General features: G+C 34.6%; 1 protein-coding gene across 1 annotated transcript in view; it reads left to right on the top strand.

Annotated features, from left to right (window-relative positions):
* The window catches only part of LOC126752165 (uncharacterized), a 565185-nt gene that overhangs the window by 32458 nt on the left and 508334 nt on the right, over nt 1–24393 (top strand). The window lies entirely within an intron of this gene.

The raw sequence follows: 24393 nt of genomic DNA, 5'->3' as shown, positions 1-24393 counted from the left end.
ACTATTAAAAATGTATGAATCAATAAGGTTTTCGGTATGCAAACTTTTTGGCAGTAACTTTCTCTAGATATAAGACAGGCTGTGTAGGCTCTTAACTTTGCTTGCATTCCAAATATGGTCGTTTTTCTTATTCGATAAGATATATATTTACTAAAACAACACTTCATCGAATTTCATTTTTACACATATATAATGAGAATTTACTAATTATCACAATTGAGGACTGTCGCTTAACCTTTAATTGAGTAATTCCTTTTGGCATAGAAGCTAATTTATCAATTAACCGTCCTTTGCTCAATTAAAGTGCTAATTTCGATCGATTTACCATACAAAATAAAAATCTTATTTTATTAAATTGATTCTTAATCGAATAGAGATCGGGTTGAAAGTAGAATGCCAATCTGCGCATTGCTAATTGATCAATTAACCGGTTTTTGCTCAATTAAAGCAAGCAACTTTGCACATTTTGTTGTCCACACTGTAAATTTGGTTGTATTTAATTCTACCGGTTGTTGTTTAGGCTGTAAATTTGGTTGAGTATATTGATAAAATAGCAATCAGCTGATGAGTTTTAATCATTAGAAAAAATATATAATGAAGAACACTAGCAAGTATAACAGTTGATCGTTAATCCAGCCAGTCTTTAATCGATCCTATCGTTAATCGAGTAACCAGCTGTGCGAACAGCACACTTTCTCAATTATAATCTTATTACACTATATTAATTTGTCTGACCGGAAAAGCTATAAAGCAAATTTTTCTTAATTAAAAACTATGTTTGAACTTAATTAAATCAATTAATGTACTAAATTAAGTTGTCTATGCGAAAAGACAAAAACTGGTTTTTCAATTATAATCCTAATATCTTAAATTAATTTTGCTCTGCGAAAAACTTTATAGCACATTTGATTAAATGAAGAATTTTGTGTAAGCTTAATTAACTTAATTAATGTACTAAATTAATTTTGCTGTGCGAAGATGCTATATGTAAAGCTTAATTGACTTATTTAGCAATTATGTTTGAATTTAATTGAATGAATTAATATATTCACTAATTGACGACTTTTTTTTTTAATTTTGAGAAAAGCATAATTGACTCCTAAATTTCGTCAATTAACGAATTTTGTTTTAGTCGTACATATGTCAATGATGACGATTAAGTAAATGGTAAAATTAAGGGCTGTAACCTTTAATTGAGTAAAGCATAATGGACTCAATCAAGAAATATATTTTAACTTAATTGACTCAATTAATATATATTTTTAAAGCTATTTTCATATTGAGTAAAGCATAGTTTACTCAACCAAGAAGTACATTTTAACCTAATTGACTCAATTAAGACATATCTTCAATTTATTGGCACACTGCATTTAAATTTAGTCAATTAGTGATTTTATTAACACATATGTGATGAGAATTTACTACAATTGAATTGACTCAAGTGAGATAAACATTTAAGCTGAATTGACTTAATTATTATATTATAATTAAAGCTTAATTGACTCAATTACAAATTATGTGTGAACTAATTGACTGAAGTGAGAAAAATATTTAAGCTAAATTTTCTTAATTAAGTTGTTAATTTAACAATATTCTAAAATACGCCTAAATTTAAACAATTAGACCTTTATAGTTTTACATATTTGATGACCGTTTATTAATTAAGATAATTAAGGGCTATCTTAAATGCCTTTAAACTAAATTGACACAATTAGTAAATATATTTGAACTTAACTGACTCAAGTAAGATATATTTTTAATGTTATTTTCATATGGAGTAAAGCATAATTGACTCAATTAAGAAATATATTTGAACATAATTGACTCAATTAAGATATATTTTTAATATTATTTTCTAAAAAACGTTTGATAAGCCAGATACTGAAAATTTGAAACTCGTATTACGTGCACACCAGAAATTAACTGAATTAGGTTCTGGAGTTCCGATAGGAAACTCATCTATTGGCTTAATGATTATGGGAATGAAATTAAATGGGGCTATAGTATATAATGCAGTGGAGCCTGTGGCATGTGCGATGAAAAATATTCAGCAAAATCCTGACAAACTTCAACTGAATGAATATCAAAATATCAATTTCCTTAGTTTCATAATTGTTTAGATTTTTCTGTATCATCAAATGTGCGGCATGTGAACCACCCGTTACTAAATACATACATATGTAGGAAGCGAGGAAGTAGTTCAAGATTTGCAGCATGTATAACATACCTGTACTGCGTCGCGAGTGTATAATCTGACAGCCAGACCACTTTGATTTTGTTTTGGTTTCACAACTACATGTGTATGTGGCTACAACAACAACAACGCGCTAAGTGAATCTCTTGCGCTTCATTTTGCTGCATGAAAATGCGAGTGCATAACGGTGAAATGAAATACATATTTGAGTATATGACATATAAAATTATAATATGCACACACTAACAAATAGATAAGTGTGTTTGTGTGTGTGTGTAGTCAAGTGTTTCGGATGATTTTAACCTATAAAAATGTGCGCTTTGCGTTGTATCTTCTATTTCCATGGCGAATGCTAAACTTATGCATGCTTATGTGTTTGTGTATGTATGTGTACGCTCACCTACATCTGCTTGGACTGCTTATTTCACCACTCGAATTCATTTGTATTCGTATGTGGCGCTTAAATCGCAGATGGCAGCTTAAACATTTTGTGAAAATCCGCAAATTGCGCATTCATATGCATTCCCGTCTCCCCCAAACTTGTGGTTTGTATGTGTGGGTGTCTTTCCTTTGCGCATATATTCGCTTTTACTTTACGAGAGAACAAGAGAAAAATACATAAATGAGTACTTATGAATACAATTCACACACAGCGTGTAATAAGGCAAAATATGCAGAGCAAAGTGCGGGGGGGAAATTAAATGAAAGTCACAAAGCAAGTGAAATAAGAAAATATGTGACTCGCAAGTGCGCCAAAGTAAACGTTTGTAAGAGCAGCAAATTAAATATTAAACAAGCGAAAGGCTCCTTTGCCTTTTACATTTCAGTATATATATGTGTGTGTATGTGTGCGTGTTTGTGAATTTTAATATTTGCACTGTGACCTCTATTTATTCGGCTTGTGACTTTAAGCCTTGTATTATTATTATTACCTTTTTGTGGATGCTTGGCAAATTTGAAATTATGATTTTGCATTTCTTAGCAATATGCAGCTGTATTTGCGCCAAATACAGATTTTGGCTTAAATAAAAGGAATTTATACAATTGCAAGTAATGTTATTCAGCAGTTTTATGCATAACTCCCACTGTAATTCATAAAGAAAATTAATTTTTGCCAGTTTAATATCCCTCTTTTTACACTCCTCTGCATTATTTCATTCACTAAGGTAAATTCTCTGCAATTCTCATTGTGTTCATTTATTATTTGACATAAAAGGAAGCTTTATTTTTCAGAGATATAGTGCCTCCGAGTATGGGTTTTTTTGTAAGACTTTGCGTTGTTGCCTTGTCAGAAAAAATCATTAATAATTTTAATACTCAACTTTTGTTGTATTTAAAAATTATTATAGCTAGTTTTTCAATAGGAACGCTACAAAAGTAGACCGATAGAAACAGCAAACGACGCCATATCTCTTTCCGCACTTTTGATATTTCTCTTCAGTAAGGTTTGCCATTTCATCACGGAAAGATATACGATCCAATAAAGAGTTAAAATTATTAAAATTTACTACCGAAATTCAGAGACAGTGACCTCTAGTTTAAGAGAGCTACGACCAATATATGGTCATCATAATCGTCCGGTTAGATCAACAATTGAGCGTTTAGTGCGAAAAATTTTAGGCCACGAGCACATACAAAATGTTCCGATGGCAGTGAGACAAAAAAAAATGCCCATAGTGTCAAGAGTATTGCTGAGGCTAGCGCATTAATTAAGGAGGATTATGTAAATTTGTGAGAGACGTTGAGCATCTCTGTGTTGCCGTTGTGACGAATTTTGCGAAAAGATCTTGGTCTATATCCTTGCAAGATAAGCCGCAGTGAATTAGGCTGAGCAACAACTTGAAAATGGTCCGATGAATGTATTCGTCAATAAGCAAAATATGCGTTATTGGTCAGGCAGCAATCAACAGGTACTCCTTGAGTCATATTTGCATCCCGAAAAAATACGATTTGGTGCGGTTTATAGGCCGGAAGGTCATTGGGTCGTACTTCTTCCGTGATGATCAAGACCGGCATGTTGCTGTGAATGGGAATCACTACCGCTCAATGATAACGGAATATTTTGGCCCGAATTTAATGATATGGACTCGGAAAAATTGTTGTTCTAACATGAAATGGCTCAGTCTTTTCCTGTGGGGCTACCTCAAGTCTATGGTCCATGCCAATAAGCCAGCGACGATTGATGAACTTCCTATGAGTATCGAAAGTGAAATTGGAATCGAGTTCCATACATAATGCCAGGCATTTTCAGTACCAATTGGTAGTGTGGAACAGACATACCAATCACCTTGGTAGGGTTCGAGGCTAACCTCATCCGTGCTTTGTTCTACCAAGGGTACCAGAATTAAATTTTCAGTCAGACTTCATAGTCGAAACTACTAGCAGTTGAGCTTAGATACTTCTGTGGACTGGTGACCAGGGGTTGGACCACATTCTCTCATCCTACGCACCCGCAAATCACTCAAGAACATAACATTAAGTCAATTGTCTTCGTCGCCTAAATAACTTTCGCGCAAACCTTTAGAACGAGCTTAACTGTTCGGCATTCTAACTAGTGCAAACTACATCGCTTACATCTAGCCGTCCATCTGTTCAGCTAATCCCCATTCGGACAAGGTTCCCGATATCTGAATACATTGGACATTCTGCAATTAGATTTACTCAATCCTCAATGCCTGCTTTGCACACACACATTCAGACCTTCCAGATAAGCTTCTCCTATGCAAAAATGCATTCAGAGGTCCATACCCAGTAGGTAGGAAGCCCAAGCTCAGACAGAATTTGAAGACTGGATTTTTTTCTACGAACTCAATATCCCGGCGCCGAATCGACTCTTCATGGTCTTCGTGTACATGCCGCTTGTGAAGGTCTCAGTTCTTGCACAAGCTGTATTTTGTTCGCTTTTATAGATATTTCTTCACTGTCTTCGTACACTCTCAGCTATGGCTGATTTTCGTCACTGCGTGCTCGTCTATTCGGTCGAATAATATCCAATAGTGAATATTGGGTCTCAAGATGGCTGATAGTATTGGATCACCCGTAATTTCCACACAAAGATGACAATAAAAACAACAACAACCAGCAATACATAATAAAAATTAATCAGCGCTTATTTCTATGTTCCTCTACATTTGAATGCGCTGTATATACACCATTCCATCAAACTATGCAACAAATAAAAATAATTTGAGGCATGAAAATAAAAGTTATACTGCCTTTGCGGCAATCAAAAATAAACAATAGCATAACGCGACTAAAGCACTATAAAGTAAAAAGACGCGCGCCACTCAAAGGAATTCGCACAGAGCTAACGCAAAATACTTATAAACGCATAAGGCGGAGGGTGTAAAAAGCCGAGCAATAACGCTGAATGACTACTTGGAAGCAAATTATCGCTGGAGAGTAATAAAAGTGTTAAGCGCGCAGTTATAAGGCGCAGCCGACACAATAAATTATAGCCAATGGCTGTCGTAAATTTAGAGTTGAAAGCAGAAAAAAAATGGTTTGAGTATAAGATTAGAAGCCTGAATGTATGCTACGATTGAAAAAAGTGGATTGAGTCTAAGATTAGGTATTTCTTTGATGTTCTTGTGTGTTATATCACGATTTTGTGGCAAAGGAACTTAAGTTCGTTTCGCAAATCTAGACTTTAAGTGCGAATCTAGTAAAAAATAAATATATATATGAAAGTAGAAACTGCGCTTAAAATCTCCCAGCACTTTTAAGCATCAATTTTATGCTGCACCCTTTCCATGTTGACACTCTTGGCAGCAACTCTTTAAGCACTCGACAGCCTTTCGCACAAAAGCGAGCAATTGTCGCTAATAAAGCATACTTTTAAGCTGTCTGAGAGGCTGTCCACTTTGTTGGCTGATTGTGGCCTTCTCAAGCATAGTTGTTATTGCTCTCGTTGTTGTTGTTTTGTTATTGTTTGGCGCGCAAGTGTTAACTAAAAACTGCAATGCAACAAAATGGCGAAAATGGTCGAAAGCAAACATGCAAAGCGCCAAAGAGAAATGTGCTCATAACAATTGTGGCAAAATGTTGGCACAACAAAAACAACAATAACAATAAAAATAACAAAAGCAATAATAACAATAAAAAACAACAAAAACAAAAACAATAAAATGCGATGGTTTTCTGATGCTGTGGCAAAAGTTTTGTAAACAATTCGAAATGGCAAAAACTTAAATTACTTTTCAGTGGAACGCTTGGTCGCACAACAGCAACAAAAAACATAAAAACTGGTATCTTCGGTTGCGGCTATAATACCCTTAATAACATTACTTTTTATAGCATAAAAAGGAATAAAGATATTTTTATCATGATTTTGATCGTTCAGTTTGTATGGCAGCTATATGCTATAGTAGTTCGATCTGAACAATTTGTTCGGAAATTATAGGCCAGCCTTTAGCAATAATTTATGGTGAATTTCGTTAAGATATCTCTTCAAATAAAAATGTTTTCCATACAAGAACTTGATTTTGGTTGATCAGTTTGCATGACAGCTATATGTTATAGTAGTCCGATCTGAACAATTTATTTAGGTATTATAGGGTTGCCTTGGAAAATAATCCTCCTCGAATTTCGTAAAGATATCTCGTTAAATAGAAAAGTTTTCCATACAAGAACTTGATTTTGAGCGTTCAGTTTGCATGACAGCTATATGTTATAGTAGTCCGATCTGAACAATTTATTTAGGTATTATAGGGTTGCCTTGGAAAATAATCCTCCTCGAATTTTGTAAAGATATCTCGTTAAATAGAAAAGTTTTCCATACAAGAACTTGATTTTCATCATTCAGATTGTATGGTTGCTATATGCTATAGTTGTCCGATATGACTTAATAAAACCTGTACAGGGTATAACAACAACAACAACACATAAGCTTGCAAAGCAAGTTTACGCTCAACTACATTTATAAGTATGCGCTTAAGAGAACACAATATATACACACACTCACACCCACGATTTTGAAGGTATGTATGAGTATGTGTGTGTGTGTGTTGACGCGCCACATAAAGGATTTCAATTTTAAGCCATAAAATAATAACTTCCTTCACTTTTTAACTTTCCGTTATTGTTGCTGCTGTTGTGTTTGTTGTTATTGTGCGCTTTGTAGCAAAGTCTTTTGTTTACACATCTCAAATAAATATTTTTTTGTATGTGTGCACATGTATGTATGTGTGTAATTTAGGTCTATTGGCTAGCACAAGCGGCTGACGCCAGCTTTATTATTGTGTTGTTGTTGTCGCGATGGCCAACAACTTGTGCTATTATGGTTTTTGGTTTTTCTTTGCTATTTCGTTTTCCATTGTTGTTGTAGCCAAAGCCTTTTTGGTCAGTTGCGCTGCCACTGTGTGACTTCTGATTTGCTTTTGTGTTTGAATCGAGCATTTCAAGGACGACACCACCGCTGTGCCGCTCCGGCTTTCGCTGTTTCCTCTTACCACAAACAAACCGCTCTGTCACTGTGAGTCCTTTTTGTATTTAGCACAGCCCATTGTATGTATGTATGTATGTGTGCGTATGTAAATGTGGCAAATACTTTCAATTTATCCTTCTAGCTATGCGCTCTCCATTTCATTGTGTTGTAAGCACGCACACACATGCATAAGCGCCTTTCTCTGATAGACTCGAAATATTTGCCTAAAAGTATGCTTTTGTGTTTCGGCTGAAATAAAAACTAATGAAAATTTTCATTGTCATTGTAATGAGCCGAGACAAGGACAAACCATAAACTATACGCCCAAACACACTTCTTGCATAAATCGTCTTTGTATTAGGGCCGTAGGCCAGTGGGAAGGACACAATTAATGTTGTAGAAAGTATGAAATTTATAGTGAAGTTGAGTAAAGAATATTGAGACATGTTTGGCGGCTGAAATTCTAGGAATAATTAAAAATTTTGGGCATCGAAATTTAATAGTGTTCATGAAGAAGCATGGTAAAAATAGTTGAGAAATAATTTTATGACAATAATACATTAAAAAATGTGGTTTCTTGGACTCTAAGTCACACTCAAACTACTCTATGTATCTGTAGTAAGCACTCGCATCTTTATTTCTTTGTAGTTCTGAGTTCATAAATTCAATCATATTTCACATCTTTTGAGAGTTGGAAAGCTCTTATAGTAGCTCTCTTAAGGGGTTATATCCATGTGTTGGTCAGAAAAAACGCGTTCTTTTAATGATTTAATTTTGCTTTAAAACCTTTATTATTTTTGTAATTTTGACTTAAAAATTTTGATTAGAGACAAAATTATGCTTTTCCAAAAATAGTAAATTTTTGGAAAAAAAAAAAAAAATAGTAAATTTAAATACCGTAAAATTGAAAAAAATCAAAGGACTTTAAAAATTTTAATTTAGGACAAATTTAATTGAGTTAATCCAAAGTCGTTAAATCTAATTTGGTTAGAAATTCGTCCTTTGTGTTACCTAAAAATTGCTAAATGGTAGATCATTAGAAGCAAATCGATCGATGTTTTGTGTTTACAACAAAATTATTAGGCCGGCTTATACTCGTATCGATTCCTGGGATCGTTAAAGGCGTATCTACTGAGATATTTCAAACTCAGTTAAGTAAAAGCTATGCAATTAAGGCGGAAGTGGCAAAATGATTCCTAATAATTAAATAACAAAAACTATCTTCAAATAAATAAAACTGACACAGTTTTATTTGGATTTCAGAGTGGTTTGAAAATTTAAATTAATATCATGAATCTTTTACCTTCGAAATTACCCGAAAAATATATCTAAGAAGGTCGTGTGAACTTTTCAAGTGCACTAGTCCAGCTGGTTCGGAAAAACTTTTCATACTGACTTTGAATACCACATTTCAAGAAAAAAGTGCTTAAGGTTTTATGAGCCGATTATACTAAGTAAATTCTCATATTTCCAAAAGTAAATAGTAGCCGACTCAGCTTCAAAACTTCGGTGATTATTCTCAAATATGTACATACATATGTATATCGTCACTTGAAATGCAAAATAACGTATCATCCAAAAAGTCGAAATTAATTTTTTTTATTGCTTACAACTCACTGCATCATGTTACATATACATATGTATGTATGTAGAATAAAATGTTCAGCTTCAGCTGTCAGATATAACCAATATATAACCATTTTATAACTATTTTATAACCAGTTTGTAACCACTCTATAACCAGTTTGTAACCATTATATAACCAAAACTCAAATTTTCTATGAATATGAGTGGTTTCTATTATATCGTTATTCCTCGCCTGTAAACTTTTGAAAGCGATGTTATGTTATTTTGCATATTAGGTGACGATATGTGCATTTGAGATATATAAGCAAAAATGAAAATCGAGTTTTTTATAATATAAGTGAGTTTGTTCTTTGTACATCTGACTTGAATGATGCATTTATACCACTTATTTTTTCACAGCTGGAAAGCCTTTATTGCTTCATTGGTCTTTAATGATCAAAGTCTTTTTGTCTCGTCCTTATGTACACCTGGTTGAGATGTTGCCGGTTTTCAAACAATAAGCGAGTGATGCGAATGATAACGATAAGGATAAGGATAATGATAAGTATAAGGATAAGGATAAGGATAAGGATAAGGATAAGGATAAGGATAAGGATAAGGATAAGGATAAGGATAAGGATAAGGATAAGGATAAGGATAAGGATAAGGATAAGGATAAGGATAAGGATAAGGATAAGGATAAGGATAAGGATAAAGATAAGGATAAGGATAAGGATAAGGATAAGGATAAGGATAAGGATAAGGATAAGGATAAGGATAAGGATAAGGATAAGGATAAGGATAAGGATAAGGATAAGGATAAGGATAAGGATAAGGATAAGGATAAGGATAAGGATAAGGATAAGGATAAGGATAAGGATAAGGATAAGGATAAGGATAAGGATAAGGATAAGGATAAGGATAAGGATAAGGATAAGGATAAGGATAAGGATAAGGATAAGGATAAGGATAAGGATAAGGATAAGGATAGAGATCCATTCTACATCAAAACAAAGTAACTTTTTTCTTTATGGGCTTTCTTTAGTTGAATCCCTTTCAGTTAGGGCTTTATTAGGAACATCAGAAATACTGACAAGAAATTCTTCCCTTGGCGATCGTAGTTTTGAGAAAGACACATCTTTCAAAAGGATATCAATAAATTATCAATAAATTATACTTTACATTTGGTTTGGAAAAACTTTCAATGTTTGGCGATATGGTTTGATATTGCTGAAATTTTTCTCTCTTAGCACAAATTTTTAATCATTAAATGGGAATATTTGATTATAATTTGTTGCAAAGTCTATTGGAAAGTAGTTTAAATGCCTGGGACTGTAAATAATGATAACTGTTGCGATTTTTAGACAAAAAATCAGGCACTACTCCAGTATTATTGTTGTTGTAGCGGCAAAAATATATACTGGAAGTAATTTAAATCAGTGCTTGCTGGATAAAAGTCCTGTTCCTGCTCCACTATGTAAAGCCAACTATTGTGAGAACGGTGTTGGTCTATGATGCTATCTTTTTTCTTTCATTGCCGTTTTAACATCAAAATAAAAATGTTGATAAACTTTTACAAAAATATGTATGTTCAATTCATTACTGACAGACACTAATTAACTTCAGATGGCTGAAAATATATTTTACTATCCTTTGAGTAAGGGAAAGACACACAAAGGCGTACTTACAAATATTATGGAACCTTAAATCTTTTTTATACTGCGCCGAAGAAATCTTAAAAATAGGCTAAAAAGCAAACCACAACGAAAACTTTCGGAATTCAAATCGATTACTTTGTTCAATTTACTGATTATACGGCCTTTGGATTGTGTCCTTACAACAAAAACACGTGTAGTACACGCCGCTCGGTCGGAATGCAAATTATCTGCCGATAAAAACCCTAAAAGAAAAGCTGAATTTCTGACTCGTGCGATTAATTGAATATTTTCGAGGCTTTTATTGTGCTGCCATAATACTGCGAACTTTGTTGTTGATGTGAAAAACTTGTTGTTGTTGTTAAAACCACTTTCGGTTGTTGTTGTTAAAATAATTTTGTTGTTTTTATTGATATCATTTGGTGTTGTTGCTGAAAATAAAATTGTTGTTGTTTTAACCACTTTTTTGTTGTTGTTAAAGCATTGATATTTCTCTGTCTCCATGATAGCGCTCAATGATAAATATGAACGTGGTTTGTGGTTGTTGTTGCTGCTTTGCTGTGCCTTCACTGCTTTGTGTATGTGTGTGTCAGCATTGTTACACCATAAAATTAACATTTTTGTGGCGGAATATTTGTTTAATTATAAAAAGTACTACTTTGTTGTTTTTGTCTTCTGTTTCTCAATTCAAATAAATTTTTTGTTTACTTCCACTTTCTTATAATTATTGCGCAGTATCATGAAAGTTGGCCGCAATTGTTGTTGTTATGTTTGATGTTTTTGTTAGCTTTGTTGTTGTTGCTATGAATTTTAAAGCGCCAGAGTTTTGAGGAAACTTGAGAAAGCGTTTTTTATGGCGGTGGAGGGAAGAGTAAAATAGGGAAAATGCTGCGTACAATGAAGGCTCAGATGGCAGCGCGGAAAGGCCAATGAATATGTATGTATATATGTACATATAATATATAGTATTTATACCCTGAACGGGTTACATAAAGTTTGTCACGAAGTTTGTAACAGCCAGAAAATTAAATAAGACGGAGATCCTGAAGTTTTTAAGAGCTTGATAACTTTTTTTTTAAAAAAAAGCCAGAAAATTAAATAAGACGGTTCAGATCTTTTTGAAGATAATTTCATATAAATGTTGAAATATGTACATATATACGGAAATGTTGTCTTACTGGAATAGTTGCTGCTTATTTCTGTAGACTTTAGACTTGACGTAGCCCCACAAAAAATAGTCTAAAGGCGTTAAATCGCATGATCTTGGTGGCCAACTTACGGGTCCATTTCTTGAGATGAATTGTTCTCCGAAGTTTTCCCTCAAAATGGCCATAGAATCGCGAGCTGTGTGACATGTAGCGCCATCTTGTTGAAACCACATGTCAACCAAGTTCAGTTCTTCCATTTTTGGCAACAAAAAGTTTGTTAGCATCGAACGATAGCGATCGCCATTCACCGTAACGTTGCGTCCAACAGCATCTTTGAAAAATACGGTCCAATGATTCCACCAGCGTACAAACCACACCAAACAGTGCATTTTTCGGGATGCATGGGTTTGTCTGTAGCATATTCCAGCTTTGAATTTAGTTCTTCAGTTTTGAGATATCGATCATTTAAATGAAAATTTTGTATATGTCCTTATCTCAGCAAGATAAACTTCAGTTGATGTGGTTATGACCGCCTGCCTGTCCGTGTCTCGGTTTGTCTGTACATACATGAATTAGTTCTTCAGTTTTTGAGATATCGATCTGAAATTTTGTATATGTCCTTATCTCAGCAAGAAACTTCTTATTTGTCGGAACCGCTGATATCGGACCACTATAGCACATAGCTGCTATACAAACTGAACGATCGGAATCAAGTGCTTGTAGGGAAAACTTTTTTATTTGACAAGATATCTTTACGAAAATCAGCATGAATTATTACTCAAGGTAATACTATAATTTCTGAATATATTGGATCAGATCAGACATCTATAGCATATAGCTGTCTTACAAACTGACTAAAAAAATCAAGCTCTTGTATGAAAAACTCTTTTATTTGACAAGATATCTTCACAAAATTTTACATAGATTCTTGCCTAGTTCCATGATGTAACCTCCGAAGAAATTATTGGGATCGGGTCTTAATTTCATATAGCTGCCATACAAACTGAACGATCGGAATCAACTGCTTGTAGGGAAAACTTTTTCATTTGACGAGATATCTTCTCGAAATTTTGCAAAAATTATTATCCATAGATAACGTATAATCTCTAAAGAAATTGGTCAGATCGGATAACTATAACATATAGCTGTCATACAAACTGAGCTATCAAAATCAAGTTCTTGTATGAAAAACTTTTTTATTTGAAAATAAATCTTCACAAAATTTTCCACAGATCCTTGTCTAAGACCATTCTGCAATCTCCGAAGAAATTGTTCAGATCGGAATACTATAGCATATATCTGCCATACAAACTGACCGATCAAAATAAAATTCTTGTATGCAATTTTGTTTTATTTGTGTAGGGTGTTTTAGCTTTTGTGCAACCGAAGTTAATGTTTTTTGTATTTTATAAAAAATATACATATGTATATGAATATATGAATGCGCCTTTAATAATACAATATAGCGCCTGAAACTATGCTAAGCAGGCATGCAAATGCAGCATCTTGCAGCTGAGTGTGTCTCTGTGTGCGTGGGTGCGAAAAAGTTGCCAAAAGTAGTTAAGCAGCAACAGCGTGCACTTTCTTCTCTCGTTTCGTTGCTCAAATGAAATTCTTATGAAAAGTAGATTCTTTAAACGGTTTCTTACCCACGCCAAAGCATGCTCAAACATACAGACACCGCTCCGCACGCCTATAAAACATTTAGTAAAGTGCTATATCGCTTGCTGCGACGGCAAACAGCTTAGCAATTTGAGCATTTGCGTCGCTAGTTTGTTTGAAGTTCCACTTTTTGGCGAAAGTGGCGTCACGTGACATGAAGAGAGGGCGCGAAATGGCGCCTGAATTTGCTCCAGCGCGTTAATTTGCCCTCACTTGGTGGGTGTCTTTGTGGGAGTCCGCGCGCAAACACAGTCTGCGTTAAGTAGCCGTGGCTTTTCTTATTGTCATTAGAGTGCCGGTGGCAGCAGCACCTATTACTTTGTAATTGTAGTTGTGCTGGTGTAAGATATGTATGTATTTGCGTGTGTAGGCATGTGTGCCGTGAGTTGTGCGCAACATTGCCGAAATTATATATTTCACGCAGCTCGATGCAGGGCTGTAAGCGCTGGATTAGGCAAAAATGTAGGTGTTTTTCGAAAGTGACAATTTTGTTGCTCTGACACTTTAAATACCGTTAAGGTGGCAATGAGTGTTAGCGCGGAATTTACTTTGCTGCATATTTGTGAGTTTAATGCGCCTTGAAGTGTGCTTCATTGTTGAAATGTTGTATAAATGAAAATGAGCGCAAATAAAATTCAACTTTTGTCGGTTGGTTGGCAGTGAGTAGCGAACGACAAGTTCAAGTGTTGGCAACTATTTAGTTTAGCCTTAGGCTTGCATTTGGTTTTGAACCGGTTATTGACACTTTAGTGATTTGTGGCTGCAGGTTTTTGAAGGCTTTATGACTCATGCGATGTTTTGGGCATTTTCGTTAGTAATATGAATTTTAGCTATAGAATTTTTCCATGCCCTCGAGATAATACAGAGCTACTGTTGAGTGGAGACCATTGATAGAAGATAGTCTTTTGACTTTGTTTGAAAACTGTATTCGAAGGAATGTCCGCAAAACCACGACGACTGACTGCAGATGACTAATAAGTCATCTGAACTGGTTAAAAAATTTTTGAGGTCAGTTCTTGCCGGGTGAGCCGGTCTTTGAACACAAGCAATACAGAGCATACCACAAAGTTACTTTCGAGTAGTTTCGATGGCGGGCAGGCCAAAAAGCTTTGACTTCTATAAAAATGGGAGCTTTGTAACACTGTAGAAGTCATCAGTCGGACCTACTCTTAAGATCCCGTCTTCAAAAAGTGGGAAAAGTGGATTCGGCAGAATGCAGAGTATGCGTGGATAATAATGAGATGCTGAAACAATAATAATAATAATAATAGAATCAGGGTTTTTACCAAATCCACTGAGTTGGTGGATAAGATAAGATATTTGGTCACCACAAGGCACCACAATGGGCCAAATGATGGCCTAGAAGCGGCCGCCTGCAGTTCGGCGCTCATGGGCCTTCCTTTTTAATAACCAAAGACGTGACATAGCACTTGATAATAGTCGTGGGAAAATGGAAGGTTTATAAAATAGACATAGGAGAGAGATTAATTAATTGTGAAGCATTTTTCTCAATAGTTTATAATACTGATTTGTGTCTTTAAAAAATAAATATCAGTGAGATACTTGTCATCTTATATGAAATTTTCTCACACTTTTTATAACTACGTCATGTGATCAAATTTGACCCGGACTGACAAAGAATAACTAAATTTTCTTTTAATGCTCTTACTTAAGTCTAAGTGGCATGACTCTGACGCTGCCTCGTGTCAGATTGCAATGTTTTCACACTTGTAGAACTTTCAACGGGAGAATGGAGCCATCTATAGAAGTTCACTATACAACGTCGTTTTTTGGGCGTAAATACAAAGTAAGTAAAACTCTTTAAATACAAGTCTAGTCAAGCGATTTAAGCGCAACAAGATGACATCAAGGCGATATACCGCAGACTTCGTAAATTTTTGTTTTTATCACGTTTCGCAGTCCACTAAAAGACAGCTAAGTCACGAGGGAAAACAAAACTAGAAAACAAATAGCACTCACTAAAAATCTTGCGAAAAAATGTAAAAATATTGCAGTGCAGCGCTTTGAAAATTGTTATCGCTACACCGCTATAGCAGTGAGAAGGAAAAAATGCAAAATAAATGAAAAAAAATTTGAGACTCCAGTATAGTAAGCGCTGCATATTCACAGGCCATTAAACCGTCTTTACCGGCGAGGTGGTTGGCTTGGCGAGTATTTTTGCGAGTAGTTTTTCCTGGTTTAGTGATTGTGTTTCTGGTATTTTGCTTTTTTTCTACTTTTAATTTCTGTGCTTTCCAAATTGCCAGCATTTTTGTGGCGAAATTTGTTTACTACACTTTTTTCTCCCCTACACCGTAGCGGGTTGCCATTATTTTTGCTCGCATATTTGACTTTTCCTCCGCTTTGTTGTTTATGTGCAAAGCAGCAAACATTTAATGCAAATTTATAGCATAGTTTTGTGCGCTACAAAAATCATTCAATTAAAAAGTGTTGTTATGGCGAATAACAAGGCAACCAGCCACCAGAAGAGAATAAAAATAAATAAATAATTCGCAAATTTGCGTTGTGAGTGCCTGGCAAGCGGACCCAATGCGAATTTCGTACAGTTTCAACTATGCCGCCTTTGAAACCAGAAAATATGTATACTTTTAGGCGCTGTAACTAAATTGATAGCAAACGTTTATTGCCATGGCTAAGCACTACTTGGGTGACGCATGTTTTTTTATGGTTGAGCTGGTGTTTCAGTTGCTTTATGCGCACGAATTGCTACTTGGTTGCGTTTTTAACCACGTCTAAGCTATACTTGCTTATGTTTTGCAACATTGGTCACATTTTTTGAGTATATCTTTGTGTTGCTTTGCTTTTTGACTACTGTTAAGAAAAAACTCGCTTCGTATTCTTCAAATACTTATTTTGTTTGTTTTTGTAAAGTCTGCTTTTAGGCGCAATGACTGTTTGGTGTGTGTAATCGCTACGCGCTTAGCAGTTATGCGCTTTAAAAATATTTTCCGATTTTTTTCCTTCACGAAACTACTGCTTGTGTACCCATAACTGGTTATTACTGTTTTCATGATCTCTGTGGACTATATTTTTTTATTATTTTGACTGCTTCTTTTCATATTTTTAGTTTCGTGGCTGAGTATGTATGTATATATGAATATGTTTACTCTGCTCGCCGTCGCATAATCTGCATTCTTTTTCAGCTAAAAGGAATTATTTATTTACATACCTAAATGCGTCGCTTGGCTTTATCGCTTGGAAAAGGTCAGCAGACAAGATTTGAAGTTGGCATGATACACAGAAAAATGAAAAAAAAATTTCTGCCTAACGAAATTTGAAATAAGAAAAAGCTTTCTTTTAGTTTTTGTTTAATCCCTAGAGCTTTTAGTGGTGAAAATAGCTATTTTCATTTGTTTGTGTGGATAGATTTTTAACTTTAATGGTTCCGAAACTCAACTGGGCTTTGTTTTTTGATGCATAGTATTTGGTGGCTTAAGTGTTGCATTGTTTACGGTTTAATTTAACGTTTTAGTTGGCTAGAAGTAGTCGCTTTATAGGCGATAACTTTAAAATTAAACTTTTTTCTTTTACAACTAGTTGGAATTTGGACTTTTAACGGTTAAATAAATATATAATTTTTTAGCTCACTGTTAAAATTCGTTTCGATATACCAAAAGCTATAAAACAGCGTTAAAAAGAATTAAAAAAATAAGTTAAATAATAAAAAAACTTTTACGAAGCAATCATTTATTATGTAAAAGTTGGTTTTCGGTTACCATATTAAGAAACTCAGTCTTGTAAAAGTAACTTATAAATTTATCGTAGCATACCTTTAGGGGCTTTACATAATAATTTATTCTAATAAGGGTCATAATATATTTTTATGCTTCCAAAAGCTCCAAAATTGCCAGTTTCCAAGTTTCTGTCACCACATTAAAAAACACAGTCTCGATAAAGTGTTATACAGATTTATCGTAGCATACCTTTAGGTGCTTCATATATTCTTTTACTCTTTTTATGAAAGTGGTATATTTCTTTGTAATTTTCAGCATCATAAATCTTGTGTGAGGCACCGTACTCAAGGTTACTCTTTGCATTTAATACATATACAAATTTTGTTTCATAGTTTTGACCACTCAAGTGCTATGCAATTTTTTCTGTCGAAATTCTGCTCGACGAGCTTCGCTCTTGCCATATTTTCATATTTGCTTTCGTACTTTTTTAACCTTAAAATCAGTTAAAAGTTTAATTGTATTTTCCACCTGTTTGCCCAAAGGTATGCTATGAAAATATGCAACTCTAACAGCAAACTTCGTTTGGCCAATGGCAGCGCGTTCATGGTTACTCTTACAGTTGAAAGCTATGAATGCTTGATTCAACTGTCTGTCTGTTAATTAAGAAAAAATTTGCGTACATAAATAATAAATGAAATGTTAAACCAATATTTACTAAACACTTTAAATTAAGTGTAATTAGTGTTATGCGGAAGTGTGCATAACTTGAATTTTTTTTTGTGCAAATTTCATTGAACTTTTTACATTTTTTTTCATTTGCGCCTATTGATATGCTAAATTTTATTTACATTATTACTTTACATGTTTTTACATATGCGCCCATAGGTATGCTAAATTTCATTGAACTTTTACGATTTTTTTACGTTTGCGCCTATAGGTATGCTACATTTTATTTACATTTATACTTAACATGTTTTTACATTTGCGCCTATAGTTATGCTTAATTTCATTGTGCTTTTCACAATTGTTTTTTTTCTCAAACATACGCCTTTATGTATGCTATGCCACTACCACTGCCATTTAATGCATTTTTAATTGCAACTACGTCACTGCTAACTGTATATAGTAATTTCATACACAAAAAAGCTAAAAATAAATATTTATTTTACATATGTCAATCATTCGTGTCAACCTTGTTCAGTGTCCAGCGCCTACTTTGCAAATAATGCTGCCATAAATTATGCAAATTCAGCGCCGATATATATTTATATAACATATTCATTATATAAATTTGCACTTAAATGCTATTTTAATATATTTACAAATATTTAACAAAAGGTAAGCATTACGGCATTTTGTATGCAATTACCTTTATGCCGCACACGCGCCTGAGTGTATGCAACCATATTACCTCAACTGTTTTTAACACATTCGTTAATTGCTTTTATTGTTGACATGTCGTTGTGTATTTCTCTCTGATTGTTGCGCGTGCTCAAAGAGCTTCTACTATTGTAAAAAGTGGCCACACCGGAAAGCGCTTACTTTTTGCTGCTTAGCAAACCTCAACACATTTACACGCGCATATAATTCATTATATCGTAATTAAATGTGTGTTTAATTAATGTCACACGCTTTTAGGTGTGCAATTAATTTCTTTCCTTTTTGCTGTCATTATTGCATTAATTTTTATTAAATTATGCAATAGTGCTGAGTGCTTTATGGCTAAGGTAAACGTAATGCTTAATTGATTTACTCTTTTTTCAGTGTACTTTCAAAAGGTGTGAATTGTTGCAAAAGGTAAACTGTGTACGTAAGTGTGAAAATATTAATAAATTAAATACGGAAAAGTAAATGAAAAAGATATTTTGTTTTAACATTATTTAAATAAATTTTAGATTATTTGCGTAAGGTTTTCAAAGCGGAGGTTTACAAGGAGTTTTCTTTTTTTTTAATTAAATTACCAACTGCTACTTCTATCTCTATTTCTCTAAATTTCAATTTCTATTCCTTCTCTTCAAAACACAAAAACGTTAACATTTCTATAGGAATCAAGCAATATTTGAAGATAATATTTATTAATTTCTTCATTATAAAACAAACATTATAAAAAGAAAAGTTTGAAGAACTCACGGAGACCATTAACCCCCGCACTAGCCCAAAGAAAATATGGGATGATATCAAAATGCTAACCGGATCTCCTAAACAGCCTTTATTTTCCTACATTCAAATACAAAGCGGTCCATTAACGGCTCCCGTAGATATTGCCAACCATTTTGCTTCTTTCCTGTCACTCTCTTCTTCCGATACAAGCTTCTCAGACACGTTCCGCAACCTAAAATCTCAACGAATAAGTATTGAACCACCTTTTTTGTACCGTTTATCGCCTCCCGCTAAGCAACTAGAGTCTAAAATTCTACTAACCGAACTCGAACTCGAATTCGCCCTTTCGTCCGTTAAAGGCAAAACCCTTGGTCTTGACAAAATTACCCATCCAATCATTCAAAACTTGCCTATTCAGGCTAAGCATCGTTTACTCAACCTCTATAATAATATATTTGAAAGCGGATGCTATCCTCATGCCTGGAAATTTTCGTGTATAGTTCCTATCCTGAAGCCCAATAAGCCAGCGCTTGATGTCAACAACTATAGGCCGATATCGCTCTTACCCTGTTTGGGAAAACTTCTTGAAAAAGTTATAGTTAACCGGCTGATGTGGTATGGCAACAAAAGAAAACTCATAAGCCCCAACCAAACCGCATACAGAAAGAACTATGGCACCATCGATGCTCTTTTGCACCTAGATCACTTTATATCAAGCGCTCTTTCCTCTAAAAACCATGTCTCAATTTTAGCAATTGATTTTCAGAAAGCATTCGACCGTGTTGGTGCCCATATCGTTCTGAGACAATTAGATAAGTGGAAACTAGGCCCTAAAATCAAAAAAATTTTGAAGAACTTACTCAGTCACAGGCAATGCAAAGTAAAAATAAATGGTTTCCTATCCTCCATAGCTTCACTTGACAACGGAACCCCGCAAGGGTCTCCATTATCCGCCTTCCTTTTTATAATAGCTTTCGAAGAGATTACTCAACTCACTTACAACCATCGCGGCATCGAGTGCCAGCTTTATGCTGACGATGTAATTTTCTACACAAAGAATGCAAACCTCACGAATACAGCCTATCTGTTTGAGAATATCTTATCCGAAATTTCGACATGGTCCCTATCATCAGGAACTACTATCTCTTACGAAAAATCAAAAACATTACACATTTGTAAAAAACGAACATGCTCAGGTTTACTAACCTATTCTAACAATATTAATATTAGTATGGTAAATGAACTTAAAACCTTAGGGCCAGTACTAGACTCTAAATATAGCTTTAAGGCCCATTGTAAGCATATTAAGGACTGCCTCTTAACGCGACTAAACATAATCAAATATCTAACGTCGAAAAAAAGTTTAATTCATCCATTAACGCTTATCAACGTCACCAAGGCTCTAGTGATTTCCAAGATCGACTACGCTCTACCTATCTTCGGCAACTGCCCGGTTTCTACAATGAAAATACTCTCCTCCCCTTACCATGTGGCCATGCGCAGAAGCATTAGAGCATTTCCAACAACACCAATAAAGAATCTCTTTGCTGAAACTTGCCTGCCAACTATAATAGACAGGACTATCGACTGCACCAGACGTTTACTACCAAAGCTTCTGTTCACGACCAACACTATTCTCGCCAAAGAAGTCCACAATGCTATCTCGAGGAAACGGAAACCTAAGTGCTTGTCAGCCATCGCGCGATGCGTTAACTTCGCCAGGCAACTTGAGTTACCTTCCTATAAATGTTCTCTTGGACCTGAAACTCGTCCACAACGGATGATAAAAAGTTCTTCCTTTGCTATTAAGACCCTGCAACTGCCGAAGGATAAGACCTCAAGCGAAAAATACAGGCAACTCTTCGCTTCGGAGAAGTCAAAATACTCCAGTTACGGTTGGAACTTTATATACACCGACGGTTCAAAAATAGCAAACAGCTCAACATTCGCAGTCACAAAAGAAAATGGTGACTTGATTCGACACGGCACTCTCCACACAATATGTTCTTCATTTACGGCCGAAGTCGTCGCTTTATTAGAAGCAGTTACTTATGTAAATTACACCAGGGGAAAGTATATCGTATGATCGAAGCCATAGAATCGCCGGAAAATACACAAAATGAAATAGTCGCCATACGCAACAATCTTTTGAAATATCCAAACAAGCTGAAACTGATGTGGATGCCGGGGCACACAGGGATATCCGGTAATGAAAAAGCAGACGCAGCTGCGAAAAATGCAGCAAATACACCAACCATAACTTTCGGTTATTTCACAAAACAAGACATTATAACTGAGATTACACGCCTAAGGAAAAAAGCAGCAAAAAATAATTGGAATGGATATATTCATCACTATTCTAAAATCAACCCGTTCAGAATTAAGCCGACTTACACTGCCGACATCTCCTTACGCGCCATCAGGCCTTTTACCCGCTTACGTCTGGGACACACCATAATTACACACGCTAATTTATTGCAACGTGCCCCTCATGGTGACTGCCCATTCTGCGACGAAAACGCAACGTTAGAACACATATTAACCGCTTGCCCTATAACTGCAACAATTAGACATGAGATTTTTAATTCGGCCGATCCATTCCAGCTTCTGAATGAGCCCACCGCTAAAAATGTGAATATGATTTATAATTTTCTTAAGGAAACAGATCTACTTCGACGAATATAAAGATTTATAGCTACTCTAATTAACTCACTAACCCTACTTCCTAAGTACTATTCTATCCTTTCACTTCTGTTTTAATATTACATTAAACATACATATGTATGTAGCATAACAGATAGCCGAAGGCCTCTGCTGCCAGTGCTGCTAGATATTTATTTGTACAGTATTAAGTATTATACAAATAATTTATAAAATAAAAATTAAATAAAAAATAAAAATAAGTTTGTCACGAAGTTTTTAACACCCAGAAGGAAGCGTCGGAGACCCTATAAAGTATATATATGTATAAATGATCAGTATGTTGAGCTGAGTCGATTTAGCCATGTCCGTCTGTCTGTATATATACGAACTAGTCCCTCAGTTTTTAAGATATCGTTTTGCAATTTTGCAAACGTCATTTTCTCTTCAAGAAGCTGCTCATTTGTCAGAACTGCCGATATCGGACCACTATAACATATAGCTGAAATACAAACTGAACGATCGGAATCAAGTTCTTGTATGGGAAACTTTCACATTTGACAATGTATCTACACAAAATTTGGCACAGGTTACTTTCTACTATAATAATGTAATATACGAAGAAATTGTTCAGATCGGTTAACTATAGCATATAGCTGTCATACAAATTGATCGACCAAAATTAAGTTCTTATATGGAAACGTTTTTTATTTTACGAGATATCATTCACGAAATTTGGTATAAATTATTTTCTAAGGTAACAATGTAATCTCCGAAAAAATTGTTCAGATCGGCTTACTATAGCATATAGCTGCCATACAATCCGAACGATCGGAATCAAGGGCTTGTATGGAAAACTTTTGCATTTGACAAGATATATTCACGAAATTTGGTTTAGAATATTTCCTAGAGCAACAATGTAATCTCCGAAGAAATTGTTCGGATCGGCTAACTATAGCATATAGCTGCCATACAATCCGAACGATCGGAATCAAGGGCTTGTATGGAAAACTTTCGCATTTGACGGGGTATCTTCACGAAATTTGACATAGTTTACTGCTTAAGGTAATAATATAATCTCCGAAAAAATTGTTCAGATCGGATTACTATAGCATATAGCTTCATATAAACTGAACACATAGTTACTAAAAGGAATGCACCTGTGAAGGGTATATTAGCTTCGGTGCAGCCGAAGTTACCGCTTTTTATTGTTTTTTCATTTCTTTTAGTCTTTCTATACGCTTTTCTTTTATTCTTTTGCCCATATAATACCAACAGTTCTCAATTGGATTGAGATCTGCACGGTTTCCTGGCCACGTGAGAAACTTAATGCCATAAAAATCTTTTTGCATTGTAATCTGTAAGTGTTTCTAATAAATTACTGAAAAATCTATTTCAATATTTTTGTGCTTTAGTTCGCGTATTGGCTCTATGGAAATGGGCTGAATCATACTGAAAGTTTTTTGAGTGTGTTCGAAAAGCTTTTCAATAGTTGGTAAAACGCCTGCTTTCAAAATTCCAATGTATTTTTCGGTATTCACAGACTGTTAAAGTATAATAAGCTGTCTAACACAAAACTTGGTTATAGCCACAGGCAGCCTTATTCTTTGTTTTTACTTTGCATTATAGCAATATAGGTAATGCCCAAGGCTTTGAAATTTGTTCAAGAAAAATTGCCTAAAGTGTTTAATGACTTTGTCTAACTCTCTCATATTAGCTTTAAAGCCGTTCATTGTGACCATTTTAAAGGCATAAATTCAAAAGAAGAAGTATTCTATATATATAATATCTTATACATATATTGTATGAGCTGAATACGCCACTAAAGAAGAACAATCTTCATTTAACAGCTTTTTGTGGAAAGAAAAATACATAGTTTAAGAAATGCTCCCTCTAGTAAATGGTTTATAAGTACCTAAAAAAATCTCTAAAAAAGCTTCGCTACAAAATTCGTTTTGTATTGTAAATGTTAAAAAAAATTTTGAAAAGTATGACGGTTATCTAAAAACGCTTGAAGTTTTATGGACAAAATTTCGCATGAAAATAAGTTTTGTATTGCAAAAATTAAATAATTTTCTTAACAAATAAACAAATGCGGGATCTTCGCATTTGATTAAAAAAAGCTCTGGGAAAACTTCTAGTCAGAAAAAGCTCTGCAAAAGCTTGAAATTTTATAAACCAAACTTCGAAAAAAAAAAATTGTGTATTCTTCTTCCTCTTTACTGGCGTAGACACCGCTTACGCGATTATAGCCGAGTTAACAACAGCGCGCTAGTCGTTTCTTCTTTTCGCTACGTGGCGCCAATTG

Source organism: Bactrocera neohumeralis, chromosome 3 (genome assembly GCF_024586455.1).
Source record: "Bactrocera neohumeralis isolate Rockhampton chromosome 3, APGP_CSIRO_Bneo_wtdbg2-racon-allhic-juicebox.fasta_v2, whole genome shotgun sequence".
Taxonomy (NCBI): domain Eukaryota; kingdom Metazoa; phylum Arthropoda; class Insecta; order Diptera; family Tephritidae; genus Bactrocera; species Bactrocera neohumeralis.
Note: the sequence above shows the minus strand (reverse complement) of the source record. Positions and strands in the feature narration are given on the sequence as shown.